Below are 14,970 nucleotides of genomic sequence, written 5' to 3' on the forward strand. Positions count from 1 at the left end.
CACAGCTATCGTCCTGGCAAAGGACTGGAGTTCGCTGCTGAAGTTGTTTGCTGGCCTTTCTCTAACCTGGCCTTTCTCTAACCTGACCATGTGAATTGTCAAGACTCTTCCTAAGGCCTTGTTTTAAAATTCTACAATGTGTTGGGGAAGTATTTTGTTCAAATAAAGGCAGTTTGGTGAAGGAATTAACCTTCAATCAAAGTCAGACTTTTGTTATGGTGTTTTACATTTATATTTACTAAAATAACCAATATCCTCCTACTAAATCCATAAAAAAAATCACTCTTAAGTGGACTACTATTATTTCTATATCTGGGATGTGGTGAATATATGCTGGATTCTTACTTCTAGAGAGAAAAACTTTTATGTAGTGGAATATTTGTAAAGTGCTGTTCCCTGTGATGTTATGCTCTAAACATTCATAAATATATGCATACTCATGCATCATATATAAATTTGTAGCTATATGTATACATATAGATATATGTTATTATCATGTAAAACGTGTTACACTAGAATTCTTATAATAATAACTGTACACGAAAAACTTTTGTTGTCTATTTAATACTCTGCCCATAGCCTTGAGGTGTTTTTTGTCAATCAGGTTGCTTGTGGTCAGACTGATTTCCCACCCTTCTCTTGCTTCCCTCTGTCTCAAAAGGAACTGCATTTTCCAGGCTCCCTCTTCCTCTGGCTTTGTGGTAGCCTAGGGACAAACTAACAAAATATTGGCAGGTAGGAGGAAGGCAGAAGCTATGGCATTTCTCCATCCTCTCAGCTCCATCCTGGGGCTGGAGAAAGTCTTCCCGGCTTCTGGCTTCTGAGCGGGAGCTGCTCTGGCGTCCACCAACCTCCGTTCTAGACCGGCTCCAGCACCTCCTCCCGCTGTCCGCCCAGGGATAACAGCTTGGTGTTGCTAATCTCTGGACATCCCCATGAGGGCCTGACCTGGCGGCCTGTTCACCTTCCTCTCTGGACCTTGCCTTTTAAATCCAGCCCTGCCCAGGCAGGTGAAGCTAACCTCAGAGGGAGGCTCTCTAAGGACGCTTCAGTTGACAAGTTTTATTTTCTCTCCGGTAAAGTGAGGCTGCTGACACTTTCGAAGTCCACTGACGAAACCCCTCCAGGAATGTAACAGCGTGGCTTGTTGCGCAGAAAGGATGCTGCCAAAATTCTATGAAGAGGTTCTGGTTGTGTGGGTTGCACAATGTAAATTCATTTAATGCTACTGAATTACAGACTTTTCAACAATTCATTTTAAACTACAAGACAGACATCAACTGTCCTGTGAGTTATTAAATAGCATCTAAAACAAATGAAGAAGCTTCTGAGTTAAAGTGTTTCATTGCATTTTAATAGCTGCCGTTAATGTTCATCCAAAATCCTGTTTTGTCAATGCCCTGTATGATATTAGCTGCAATCTGAGCTGGCTGATTTTTACTATTTATACTAATTTTTTGGTGTTTCTTATTAAAGAAAGAGATTATAAATATTTATATGCATGCAAATAGCCATACAAAATGTTTATATTTATAATGTAAATAAGTCAACTCCTTTCATTTTTCCTTCCATAGCATTGACATTCCACTAGCCATTGACATGTTGACAAGCACTTCTCAGGGAGATTGGCCGCGTGGGAAATGCATTGAAGAATTTTAGCAAACTTTATAGTGAGATGGTGATTACACCAACATTTAGTGAAAACTCACAATGTGTTAGGTAGGTGTTGTTTTAAGCATGTATAAATTCACAACAATACTATGAAGCAGGTACCACTATTAAAGAAATTAAAAATTTCAACTTTCAGTTAACAGCTGTTTTTGCAAACGCTGCAGAAACTCCCAGACTATTGGGAACTGGGTGTCTTTTCTGAAAGCCCAATTTATCTAACCTCCGGTCCTCTCCACTCCAGCCCGGCCAGTTCACTGGCTGCCAAAAGAAACTTACCACGACCTCTTGAGAGGTTAAGTCAGTCTGTGAACTGGCTGAACACCCTCCACATACCCATCCCTCCAAGCGTATTCCTCCATCTGCCAAGGTGAAAACGTCTTCAACCCAGTATTTATGGTCCCTACAATTTCCAACCGGAATCCTGGTTGGATTTTTAAATCTAACTTGGAAAAAAAAAACCCTGATTTTTAAGAATTAAGAAACCTAGTTTTCAGAGAAAGGTGCGTTTATTGTATAGCAGTGGATTGCTTTTTAGATCTCTTCCTAGGAGTTCATAGGCTGCGTGTGCACTGCAGGACTCCTGTAATTTCCCCCTGACATTAGAAATCCGGTGTTTAGTTTGGTAGAAGGGCGCTATAACCAGCCAAACTACGGGGCTAGAGCGACCTACCTGCTCCTGCAACGTGGTATTTTGCTCTTTGGGGGATAGCCTCAGAAACAATAATCTGATTCTCTAGGACTCTGGCAGTATGAAGGTAGTTTTGTTTCCCGTGGGACGGAGGAGAACAACCCGACAGCCCCAGTGAATGCACTTAAACAACAACAAAAACACTAGTTAGAATCTACAATCAACTTTGGAAATAAATTCAAAACTCACCCTGGTCGTTATTCCTGTAGCTCCCTCTCTTAATTTACTTCACTCTGCAGCAACGGGCCTTAAACAGAATGCCAGTTTTTAAAAGACAAAATCTACTAAACTCTTTAGCTTCTATTTTTTTTTTATGTACCTGGAGAAAAGTAGGTAAGAATAGGAATGAAATAAAATAGGCAGAAGTGAATACAGAAACAATTTGTAAAGGATCAGGCAATTTGTAGAGGATCAGGGAGTTATTAGAAACACGTTTCGATCCCCCCACCCCCAAACCTGAAGCCACCAGACGATACTTAGCTACCAGCCGCTTGGTCTTCACCCAATACCGGAAATTCCATAGGTTTGGTTGACAGGTGAAGAAACCCTGGCCTTAGGGGAGACCTCGTGGCGCAACGGTAGCGCGTCTGACTCCAGATCAGAAGGTTGCGTGTTCAAATCACGTCGGGGTCAGTATTTTTTTTTTTCTTTTGGAGGGTACTGACCCACAAAGTGAAGTGAGAAGGGGGAGAATATGCCTTCCTTTCTTTCTCAGACCTTGAATTTCCCGGTTAAAATTTGTTTTAAAAAGCAGATCTATACAGGAATATGAAATGTTCTTACTGTGTTTTGAGACTTCTGAGTTTCAGAGATACTTTGCTCTTTTATCGGAAACACTCATAATCTCATTCAACTCATCCACCTTCCACCAACCTTCCAGGCCTTCTCACCACTCTCACTTCTGTGCTTGCAACCCATCTCTCCCTCCAACCTTCAGCAACTTAGCAGATCTCCGACAACTAGCTTTGTTGGATAAGGTGACCTAACTTAACCACCTCACACCTGGGTCAACTTTTTCAAGTCAGATAGGTTACAAAACAAGCACACCCCTGGATCTCTGGGTTTCCCCAACTCCAGTCAATCATGGAAGGAGTTTGTTCACTTCCAAAGACAGAAAACTTGAACACAGCTTTTATTTGCAGAGTTGTGACTATTGTAGAGAATGAGCTATACATCAGAGATAGTCCTTTGGGCCTGAAATTCTGTGAACACCCCTTTAAAAAGTCTATGTTAAAGTGACATCTGCTTATGGGGTTTCTGACCAGCTCCTGCCCTGTCTGGGGTTCCCTACAGTTTGGGAACCACAACTTCACAGAATGGATAAAAAGGAAGAGCATCTCTAGCTCATGAGAAGAGTCTACTATTTTGTATAATTGGGAATAATTCTATAACATGACATTGGGATACCTACAGAGGTTTTGTTACTGCCATAAGGTACATGCCCAATGGGACGTTCTGTCTAATCATGACTTTTACGAACCAGAGAAGTGTATCCAAAAAAATCTTTCCTTTTTTTACTTAGTCTTTTGTTTAGTAGTTAGTTTGGCCCACAGTAATGATTTTTACGAAAGACAGATTGCTCTGGGGGTGGGCAAAAAAAAAAAAAATTGTTTTATTTAGTTTAACAAATTGAATAACCAAAGAAAGGCTGGATAGTAATTTTAAGACACCTTTGCCCTCACAGCAGAGTGGCGCAGCGGAAGCGTGCTGGGCCCATAACCCAGAGGTCGATGGATCGAAACCATCCTCTGCTAGGTTTTTTTTTAAAAAAAATTATTTACTCACACAGAACTGGGGTACAGGCCAGAGGTGCAAGGGCGGTGAGAGGCGTCACCACAGACAGAGCGGGGAGCAGAACAGGCCGGCTGACAAGTACACTGCTGAGGGGAGCAGTGGGAGGGTCAGGAGAGGTCCGCCATGCCTTGTGGGTCACCTCGGGGCGGGGATCCAACTCATGCTGAAGGGGCTTTAGCTTCTTAGTGCTGCGCCACCAGGTAGGACCCCTCTGCTAAGTTTTAACCCCCCCCCCTTTTTTTTTTAAATTTCATTTCCCTTTCCCAAGTAAAGATCGTGTAGTGTTATGAGGAAATAGATACTGTTGTTCAAAGAGCACAGGTAGTGAGAAATGAATGTGGGATGTTGTGACAAGCTTTTGAAATGTTCAAGTATTTAGATTAGGGGTATATAGAAAGAATAGCAATAAAAACTTGGGGAAAATTTGCTCTCTGCCATATGTACAGTTCTTTGGTAGGTGTCTGTCAATTACCAAATTGTAGGCTCATTTTTTTTTTTTTTGCACATGAAAAGTTGTTACACAATATGTCTTGATAGAAAGGCACCTTAAACTAACGTTATACTACTGCAAAGCTATTTATCTCCAAAAATCCAGAACACTAACAGCATCAAATGCTGGAGAGAATGTAGAGCAATAGGAACTCTCACTCATTGCTAATGAGAATGTAAAGTGGTAGTCACCGTTAAAGACTCAGATTTTTGCAAAACTAAACATACTCTAGTTACAAGTCCAGTAATTACATTCCTTTTTAATTACTCGAAGGAGTTAAGACTTGTATTATTAATACTTTGGCCATTTTATGTGAAATTTAATTTAAAAATAGATCGAACAAAAGTAGAACAGAGAAGCCTGGGCAAGGAGGGAATTTACAATGCCATAAAGCATAAGCAAAAACACCGAGCCAGCCAGGAGTCGAACCTGGAATCTTCTGATCCGTAGTCAGACGCGTTATCCATTGCGCCACTGGCCCGCGCACGTGCTAGAGGGGGATTTCACTTGTAGAAAAAAGAATCAGTAAAATTACTATGTTGCCCTAAATAATGAATGTGTGAAATCTTTAGATTTGCTTTTGCCGGTCACCAGGATTTTGAAACCAAAAACTTTCAGAATTGAAATAAAAATTGTACCTTTGTCTTAGTTTGTTTATGTAGCAAGCTTACTTCCTTTGAAGACTCTGTTTAGATGAAATTTGCAAAAAAGATTAAAGTGCCTCATACATACCCGGCAGAGGGCACCTGTAAATGTAAAAGCCACACCTCGTAGTCGGCAGGATTCGAACCTGCGCGGGGAGACCCCAATGGATTTCTAGTCCATCGCCTTAACCACTCGGCCACGACTACAGATACTTAGTAGTACTTTCAATATTTCTCATGTTACCATATATTATATACTCTGTCATTTCAGGATTTCATAACAGGAGAGAGGGAGACAAGCTATTCCAAACCCCATTAGGAAAACCGAAAAGGAACCAGCCAACTTCAATTCCAAGGATATGGAGTTGTTTCTAGAAAACAGCTCAAAGATATGCTGTAATAACTTTAAAAGAAATTCTCACACAGTTTTGCCTGAGTTGGAATTGTATTCTCAATGAATAACGCGACAAAGATATCCCTTAGAGATACCTTTTGTCTTCAGACGCTTAAACCAATGCCTAGAATATAGTAAGCACTCAAAAATGTCAGCTGCTATTGTAACAGTTTTTAATTCAAGAATGAGAATTTATCAAAATATTCTAGGGATGCTTATCTCCTGTCTCTTCATAAAGCTCAAAATATTTTAAAGAACTAGAAAGAATATTTTTGAATGAAATAGGAGGGTAGAAAGTATTTCTGAGAATCAAATCCCCTTCAAACCTGGGTGCAACTCTAACAAAGAGTAAATGGATTGTTTCTGATACTCTGTGGTTTTTAAACCATTTAAAAATATTGCAAAGACCACTCCCAAAGCAAGATCAGGCTACACTATTTTTATCATAACCTTACCTGTTATAATATGTGCATGTCAGCATATTACTGTGCATATACAGGACACTACTTTATCAATGGCTCCATTCTGTGGCAGAAGGATAGGGCACGATGGATACATTACTGCTTGTGTGTTCGTAGACTGAAAACTGTCTCTAGCCCAGACTTCTCTTCTGGGCTCCAAAATATGCAATTATCCTAGAGAAAGAAGTTATAACTTCTTTTTAAAATTTTAAAGAAATTTTTGGTTGAGATAGAATTGACATAGAATATTATATTAATTTCAGGTGTACAACACACTGATTTGATATTTCTATATACAGGCATATGACCACCATGATAATTCTAATTAAAAAATTTTATTCTTGTAATGAGAATTTTTAAGACATAATTACTTTCTTCTTGCTATCCACAGGCATCTAACAAGCAATGCAAAATGAAATGACTGCTCCATCCTTGTCCTCCAATTTGAACTTCCTCCAACAAACAACCCAAATATTTGACAGGAACAAGGAGATACCAACATGTAAGTCTCAGAAGTCCCATTATCCTTCTGTGTCCCTCTGACTGCTTCCCCACAGCCCAAAGGTTACCAGGTCCCAATTCAACCTCCTAATTATTTTTTGAATCTGGTTCTCCTGGAACTCAGGCCCATTTTCTTAAATCAGGCCCCCATCGTTGTTTCTCAAGGAGTTATTGTCTTTTGGGCTCCAGTCCCTTATCTCTGAAATGATTAATCCATTTCTTCATTCATTCTTGTAGTTGTAGCACAAAAGCACACACCAAGCACTTTGCTAGGTGTTGCTCATTTGAGCGAGAACAAGAAAAATATGGCCACCTCTCTGTGTGTTGGTGGGGGGGGGGGTGTTGTAGGGGAGGATTCCTATAGTAAACAATCATAAAAGTGAACAATTATAACTGAGGGTGATGAATAAGAAGGCTGTAAGAGTAGTGGTAGATGTCCGGCCTGCATAGTCATTTACTAGATCTTCACCTTCATAAAGAAGTTTTCCTGTCCTACTTTCTTTACCTCTGAATAGGCAGATGGGCACTTGGTAAATATATATGGAATAAATCATATTTAATTCAGATATGAAGGTTTGTAGGGGTGAGCTAAATTAGAGAAGTGGGTTTCTAGAACTAAACCTCGCAGAATAGGAAAGGAACTGAAGAAAGTTTTGTCTTGACTTTTGGAGGGGAATAGGAGGGTGCAGCAATGGAAAAGAATGCCAGAGATATAGCTTAGGATAATTATGTAGCTAAGTCAGGGCAATTGGCATGTTCATCTGAGAATGCAATTCTGATGAATATTTGAAAGCTTTAAAGGTAACCCAGGGCTGCAAAGATCACAAATGGCTTGGAAGCCCTCACCTTAGACACCCAGTTAAACTTCTTTACTCCCCTTTTGGCCACTCTGAGGAAGGAGGCTGGGACTCCTGAGATAAAGAAGGACCTACCCTTTCATCATGGCCCCAGTTTATTACTGCTGGCCCTCTACCTTGTTCCTTTCAAGCCTTATGTCTTTCCTTCAGAGTTTTTGCTGAAACAATTTAACCTCAGTTAAACCTTTTTTAAATTAAAATTTTTATTATATATAATTCCAAACATTTAAAAATACTGAAAGAACAGTCACCTCTATACCCACCACCCAAATTAGACAATTGTCAACATTTACCATATTAGTTTTATCTGCCTTTTTCTGTTGCATCATGAAATTTATTTGTAGACATCATGATACACCACACTTACATAAATAAACATGGATAAACCTAAACAAGCATAAATACAATGCCATTATCAAAACTGAAAAAAATAGCAATTCCTTTTAAAATATCTAATACCTAGTCCTTAATTAAATTCTTCTAATATGTCTTTTAGAGACAGATTCGTAGGCCCAGCTCCATAGATCTTAACTTTGTAGTTAGAGGGTAACGCTGAGAAAGAAGGGGGCTTATCGGGAAAGTTCGTATTTCTAATAAGCTCGCAGGTGCTGCGTCAGCGAAGCAAATGAATGGGACTGTACAGAGATACTGTGCAGAGACATATGGAGGGAAAAAAGAGAAAGACAAATAAAAAAAGTATGGAGGAGAAAGACAAGGAGGGTAAAAATGAATTGAAGGTGAAAGAAATGGAAGTCCGATTACCAACAGAGAAACTAAAGTCGAAATAAAGGAAACCAGCATCAACCACGAAGGGATTCGAACCCTCAATCTTCTGATCCGAAGTCAGACGCCTTATCCATTAGGCCACGTGGTCCACTTGTGGGGAGCCTGTTGTGGGTAGGCAATTTATTGGAAAAAAATCTCTGTATTCTTGTTGCAGTGAAGTGGAATAATTATTGTAAATCAAGTTATTCCCAAGTACTCCCAAATCTTACTGTCTAGTTGGAAAACCAAACTAAAGCGTCAAACAAAACAAAACAAAACAAAACAAAAACAAAAAAACTCCTGTAGCAACAACTAGATAAATAACAAGGAGAGAAATGTGATGTACAATAAATAATAATACAGTGCTTTCTCTTTTGGTGGTATAAACTAAAATCAACAATTAAAAGGATACTTTCCATGGTCTCAAGGAAGGGGCCCCAGCTAAGGAGCCACAACACAGTGGGAATGGCCTTGCAAATAAGCTGCATCATCAACAACAAAAAGATGCCAAAGAAATCGGTAGTTTTGTAACTGGGTGGTCCCTAGGAGAAGGGAAGTTCCAGGTTCCCTGCCCCACCCAGAAGGAAGGTGGAGCTGAGCAGAGAAAAAGGAGAGAGAAGAAGAGAGAAGAGAGGAGGAGGCCAGATGGAGAAGGAGACCTAAGGAAGCCACATGGAGCAGCAAACATGTGATGAAGAAACCGAGCTTGTTTCCTGACCCTGGACTGGTTAAGGCAGATGTGGGTGAGAGACCTGCAGGGAGGTGACTATGGCAGTGTTTATATTGATTTTGATTTTGCTCTTTTCCTCTCAGATTTGTCTGGCCATTTCTGACCCTTTTCCATTGGTCCCGGCTAGCAGGTGCTTTAGTCTTGTGGCAGCTTTCAGGCCTTGCTTTGGGCCAGTCCCTTTTGGGTTGACTTTTGCCCACGAGGGGATGGGTCACTTCAGGTGTTTGATTTAGAAGTTATATTCTTTGTGTCCCATATTGTATATTCACTGTATTAAAGTCACTTTTCATTAAAGCTTTATATGTTTTGTCTTGTTGCGGCGGATGGCAGAATCCACTTAGAGCAGGCAGGTTTTGGGGCTTCAGGGGTGCCTCTCTCTGAATTGAGGTGCCCTATAACAGTTTCAGAGAAAGACAGATTTCATGAACTATGGTATTGCTAAAACTCCCAGTTCCTGGAAGAGAAGCCTCTTAAGAGGTAGGGTAAATTTAACAACTCTGTTTATTTTCCTCAATGCATAGACAGCATCAAATAAAAACACTAACTGGACACATGCCAGGCTTTCTTTGTAAAAATCCTTGAAAATGTTTTCCTTGCAGATTATAAAATTTCTTATCGTGAGACTTAGAACGTAGGCAGTTCTTCTGGAGCCATCTAAAGGTTGCTCATAGGGTTGAGACTTCAGTCTTGATTCCTTAATTAACTCGCATAATTTTTGCTTGCCTCAATTTATTTGAACCAACAGTGCGAATCAGGGAGAAAGGCCATATTGAGGAAGGAACACGTGAGTTGAGAGCTAACAAGAGGAGGCAAAGATGAAACTGTGTTGCTTAACATTTCCTGGGGACCCACAGCTGCCCTGCTGTGCTTCAGATGAAGATGGCAGATATAACACAAGAAGGTCCAGAAATAACACTCAAAACAACTCTCAACTATAAATTCAAATAAGACAGAACATTCAGTACAGAGGCATGAGCCACAGCATTTATAGTCTGGAAAGTCTATTGAAGTGTGATAGTTGCTTTATCAAACATGAGATCATGAGTCTTAAAATGGTAGTGGAAAAAGCCAAGAGGTGAGAGATTTCATACCATGAAAATTCCATCTTTATGCTCCCTGGGACCCTAGCCCCATTACCTCAGATTATAAGAGCTTGGAGACAAGATGTTTAATGAAGTCACTAAGGCCAAATGATGTCATATGGGCAGGCCCCGATCCAATATGACTGGCATGCTTGCAAAAGGAAATGAGGACACAGACACCAAGGTGAAGACCCAAGAAGACTCAGGGGGAAGACTGGTGGGGCTTCCTGGTGCCTCCTGGAGGGGCTTCTGGTGGCCAGGGAAAATGCTGAAAAGTATTGCACTTGGGGTGGGGAGACCAATAAAAATTATAAGTGACTGCAGAAGGGGGCGCAGATGCATTCACTCTTGGGGATTCAGGGTTTCTGGATCTTCAGCATTTGGGGTCAGCGGACTGAGCCCCATCTTGTGGGTCTTCCAGAAGGCTGGTGATGGCCTCTGAACGTGGAGAGGCCTTCAGTAGCCAACCTCAGATAGAAAAAGTTCGGAGGCCACGTGGGTAAAACTGTTCCTGGTTTTGTTGCCCTCACAGCCTGGCTGGAAAGGCGAAGATCCGCAGTCGGGCTCCTCACTGGGCTGCGTGTGTGAACATTTATCTGGTTATTCAGCTGCTGCAACTGCTGTCTTGTCCAGTACAGTGCTGGGGAATCTCAGCACCTCCAGGAGCATCTCCTGTGGTGTCTTCTGTGTTGAAACCCAGCCTAGAGTCTGGCTGCCCAGTGCTCCAGGTCAGTAGTGACAGGAAGATGCCATCCTGGGCCTGTTGTTCTGTTATAGGACACCCCAAATCTGTAACAGGACAAAACCTGTTATAGGACAGCAAATCTGTTAGAGGACAAGGGGAGAGGGACACCCCTGAAGCCCCAAAAACCTGCCTGCTCTAAGTGGATTCTGCCATCCGCCTCAACAAGACGAAACATACAAAACTTTAATGAAAAGGGACTTTAATACAGTGAATATACAATACGGAACACAAAGAATATAACTTTTAATTCAAACACCTGAAGTGACCCATCCCCTCGTGGGCAAAAGTCAACCCAAAAGGGATTGGCCCAAAGCAGGGCCTGAAAGCCGCCATGAGACTAAAGCACCTTCTGGCCGGGACCCATGGAAAAGGGTCAGAAATGGCCAGACAAATCTGGGAGGAAAAGAACAAAATCAAAATCAATATAAACACTGCCACAGTCACCTCCCTGCAGGTCTCTCACCCACATCTGCCTTAACCAGTCCAGGGTCAGGAAACAAGCCCGGTTTCTTCCTCACATGCTTGCTGCTCCATGTGGCTTCCTTAGGTCTCCTGGCTCTCCATCCTGCTTCATTCTCTCCGTTTTCTCTGCTCAGCTCCACCACCCTCCTTTTGGGTGGAGCAGGGAACCTGGAACTTCCTTTTTCCTAGGGACCACCCTGTTACAGTTTCAGAGAGGATCTCTGCGTCCTCAGTGGCTGGGAGACGATGCTTTAGCTGCTTTTTGTTTAGGGCTGGAAAATACTAGACGCTGCTTCAGGTGAGTTACAGGCCGTTTTTGATCCCACGTCTTTGTTAAAAAGAATCCCATTGAGCCTGAGTAGTTTGTAATTTTGAGCGCGTGTGAGCGCGGGTGATAAAACTCAGTGACCAGTAAACTCTCTGGGCAGTAGCCTTGGCTGGCTTTAGAGTCCCTTGCTGTCCTGTATCAGACTGACTTCAGACTTCTGCCTCCCAAACTGTAGGAAAAGGACCTTAGTGTTATGGCCCTCAGCCTGTGGTTTTTTGCTATGGCAACTCTAACGAAGCAATACATATATATCCCTCTTCCATACTGACAGAAGACTGGTTACTTTTTTGAGAGACTGGAAGTAGTAGATCTCTAGGCAGCAGCAGTGAGTCCCAACCTTTTTCCTGCATCCCAACCAACCTGAGGACTTGTTGAGAAACAGGGTGCTGGAGCCCACCCTAGAGTTTCTGAGCCAGTAGCCCAGGGGTGGGCTTTCCAACCAGTTCCTAGCCGAGACTCAAGCTTTGTTAGGGGACCAAGGAACTGCGTGGAGAATAAGAGGCTGGGAGGACGATCAGCCACAGGGGTAGAGCTTACCAAAAATTAGCTATTTGCTTTGAGTTAACGTGAACTAAACAGTGCATGTACGTTGCATATACTAGAAGGTCCATGAATTCCACCTGAGAAGTAAAGGTGTGAAGAAGAGGTGGGTTTATGATTCAGCTGGGTTTCTGAGGATAAGTGGTATGGGCCCAGGGCACTGCTCCCCCTTCTGCTCTCTGTTCTTCCAGGATGGCACAAATGAGCTTCAGACGGATTGATAATAGGAAAAAAAAAAAAAGTTTAATAATATGTTTCCAGAGAAGTCCAGGGAAACTGATTTATTCACTGAAATATCCCATCACCTCCTTAAATAAGTTCATTGAAAGAGAGGGATGGGGGTGAGGAGGAAGTTCTGCCTTGGGAGGTTACCAGGAAGGGCATACTAAACAAAGGTATGAATTTTGCAGATTTAAATTGCTGCCTTCTGCAGTGAAAAGAGTGAAAAAGATTAGTCTTTTAATTACAGATTTTAAGTACAGAGAGACAGTCTTACAAAGGGGGATTCACCTTTGTATAAGTAAATCTCTTACAAAAGGGTAACCTCCATTCAGCCTTCAGTCTTTCCTATGACATAATCCTCAAGCCAATTACATTTAAGAAATTTCAGGAGGAAGACTGAAGGTTCACCAGTTTACTAAGTAAGCATATGCACAAACAGCCAAAAGTATTCGTGAGGCATTGGTGGTTCAGTGGTAGAATTCTCGCCTGCCACGCGGGAGGCCCGGGTTCGATTCCCGGCCAATGCAATACCTTGTTTATGCACTCGAGGGGTAAAATTTTCTTGGAGAGGGGGAGGAAGGTGAAAAAAATTTACTTAAAGCCACAACAATAACAACAAAAGTGTTCTTCTGGTACCAGGTATATCTGAGAGAGGCCAAAATTGACCGTCCGTTTGCAATTTCACCTTTACAAATTATGGCAATTAGTGTGCGTTTGGGTTTTCTATAACCTGCAATGTTATCTTCTTTGAGTGAACTCTGGCTTCAGCTGATTGGAGTCTTTCTTGGTTTAATTCTAAGCTACTGGATTGGGGTCTTAGGGGTACAATTATAAAATATCTATGCATTTTGAACTGAAGATGCGAAGATTTATCACCTTGAGTTAGATATTTAAAGCTACCTCCTCATATCGTAGCAGAGTGGCGCAGCGGAAGCGTGCTGGGCCCATAACCCAGAGGTCGATGGATCGAAACCATCCTCTGCTATCTGGCTTAACCTTTTTGATTCAAACCCTAATCCACATTCTAAAAACTGGGGTGAAATAAAATCTATCACTCACTGTCGGATAGGAACCGTGGCGGAAATTCCCGCAACGCAAGAGTCCCCAGTTTTTAGAGGTGCCAAATTTTATTCAGTCTCTCAGATTTGGGTACCAGTTATGATCAGGATGCTTAGAAAGCGTAAGGTGGGCGTCACTAATATTTTGTATGTCAGCCTTGTGCTTTTGTAACAACACCTGCAACCAGTATCTCGATCCTTAAAGTAATGATGATGCATTTGTATTGATGACAAGCACTCAAGAGCAGTATTTGTGGAAATATAAGGAGCAGTTTATAATAGGGAAGATATTATTCCTCATGGGAATATATCTGGAGCCCTAGAGCAGTTGTGTAGTCGTGGCCGAGTGGTTAAGGCGATGGACTTGAAATCCATTGGGGTCTCCCCGCGCAGGTTCGAATCCTGCCGACTACGGAGTAGTGTTTTCTTTCCAGGTTCGCCACTCAACGCGACTACCTGCCCAGAATGAGAAACGCAGTTTTCTTTGGTTATTATCTTTCTCAGGTATGTCTAGCCCTTTGGTGTGATAGTAGGGGAAGAAAATATAGGAAGGTCATTTGGGAAAACAATAGGCATTTCTGAGACCACTGCATAGATGCTGGGAATAAAGAAAAAAAAGGTAAGGCTTTCAATTTGAATTGCTGTTTCCCCTATCTGAAATCCAGGTCAAGTCGGTCTTCGCCTGCCTTTGCTTCCGCTGGATGTTCTTCCAAAAATGTGGGTACATCCAGTGTATCCTTGTTCTACTCGTGAGCATATTTGATGTTTTGAAATCAATCCTCAAACAGAAATTTCCAGTCTCTCCTCTTTCCGGAGTCTTATCATTCCACTCCTTTGGCAGGAACTGTAGAGGAAATACCAGACAGAGAATCTTCATGACTGTTTCAGGTATTGGCTAAAATCTTATTTAAAAAACTGTTTTGCTTGCTAAGTCTTCCTAACATATACTTAATATGCCACGGGCATAAAAGTATAAAAAATGTCTTTTATTATGCGAGCATTAGAAAACGAGAATAAGCAAAAAGAAGTAAAAATACGTACAAAGGTATTTTTTTCGTACTCTCAAATTACTGTATACATTTCCATCACGTATTTAACTTTTTTTCTTTCCTCTGGTGTTTTCTATTCATAAAAACCTGGCAAGATCTTTAAGTGCGGACTCTTGCCTCTGTAGATTCAAGAATATAAAGTCAATACCTGCGTTAGGAATTCAGTACATGCCCTGTTTTGATTTTGCAAAAGTGCTGTTATTCAAACTTCCATGGGCCCAGAGAAAGATTCCAAACAAAACTGAACTCTGTTCCTCTTTTCGCCACCTACAGCACTTTGGTTGCCTTCTAGGATCTAAAGAGCGTATACCTTCGCTCGGCTCACGATAGAAACCATTCTAAGGAAACACAGAACACGCTATAAATGTATTTCCAATATCCAAAATCATGTCGGAGAATACTGTAACTGTCGGCCCCATGGTGTAATGGTTAGCACTCTGGACTTTGAATCCAGCGATCCGAGTTCAAATCTCGGTGGGACCTGAACTT

At 41.6% G+C, this 14,970-nt stretch overlaps 9 non-coding genes across 9 annotated transcripts; 6 read left to right on the plus strand and 3 right to left on the minus strand.

The window, feature by feature from the left end:
* The first annotated feature begins 2,920 nt into the window (after positions 1 to 2,920).
* Positions 2,921 to 2,992, plus strand: TRNAW-CCA. The gene has a single exon. It is a non-coding gene; the product is annotated as a tRNA-Trp (tRNA).
* A 1,049-nt stretch (positions 2,993 to 4,041) lies between these two features.
* Positions 4,042 to 4,113, plus strand: TRNAM-CAU. Its single transcript has one exon. It is a non-coding gene; the product is annotated as a tRNA-Met (tRNA).
* Positions 4,114 to 5,051: 938 nt separating this feature from the next.
* Positions 5,052 to 5,124, minus strand: TRNAR-ACG. The gene has a single exon. It is a non-coding gene; the product is annotated as a tRNA-Arg (tRNA).
* Positions 5,125 to 5,412: 288 nt separating this feature from the next.
* TRNAS-AGA lies at positions 5,413 to 5,494 on the minus strand. The gene has a single exon. It is a non-coding gene; the product is annotated as a tRNA-Ser (tRNA).
* Positions 5,495 to 8,301: 2,807 nt separating this feature from the next.
* TRNAR-UCG lies at positions 8,302 to 8,374 on the minus strand. Its single transcript has one exon. It is a non-coding gene; the product is annotated as a tRNA-Arg (tRNA).
* Positions 8,375 to 12,830: 4,456 nt separating this feature from the next.
* On the plus strand, positions 12,831 to 12,901 carry TRNAG-GCC. The gene has a single exon. It is a non-coding gene; the product is annotated as a tRNA-Gly (tRNA).
* Positions 12,902 to 13,287: 386 nt separating this feature from the next.
* Positions 13,288 to 13,359, plus strand: TRNAM-CAU. Its single transcript has one exon. It is a non-coding gene; the product is annotated as a tRNA-Met (tRNA).
* Positions 13,360 to 13,764: 405 nt separating this feature from the next.
* TRNAS-UGA lies at positions 13,765 to 13,846 on the plus strand. The gene has a single exon. It is a non-coding gene; the product is annotated as a tRNA-Ser (tRNA).
* Positions 13,847 to 14,892: 1,046 nt separating this feature from the next.
* Positions 14,893 to 14,964, plus strand: TRNAQ-UUG. Its single transcript has one exon. It is a non-coding gene; the product is annotated as a tRNA-Gln (tRNA).
* The last annotated feature ends 6 nt before the right edge of the window (positions 14,965 to 14,970 follow it).

Source organism: Condylura cristata, unplaced genomic scaffold (genome assembly GCF_000260355.1).
Source record: "Condylura cristata isolate star-nosed mole 26May11 unplaced genomic scaffold, ConCri1.0 scaffold00048, whole genome shotgun sequence".
NCBI lineage: Eukaryota > Metazoa > Chordata > Mammalia > Eulipotyphla > Talpidae > Condylura > Condylura cristata.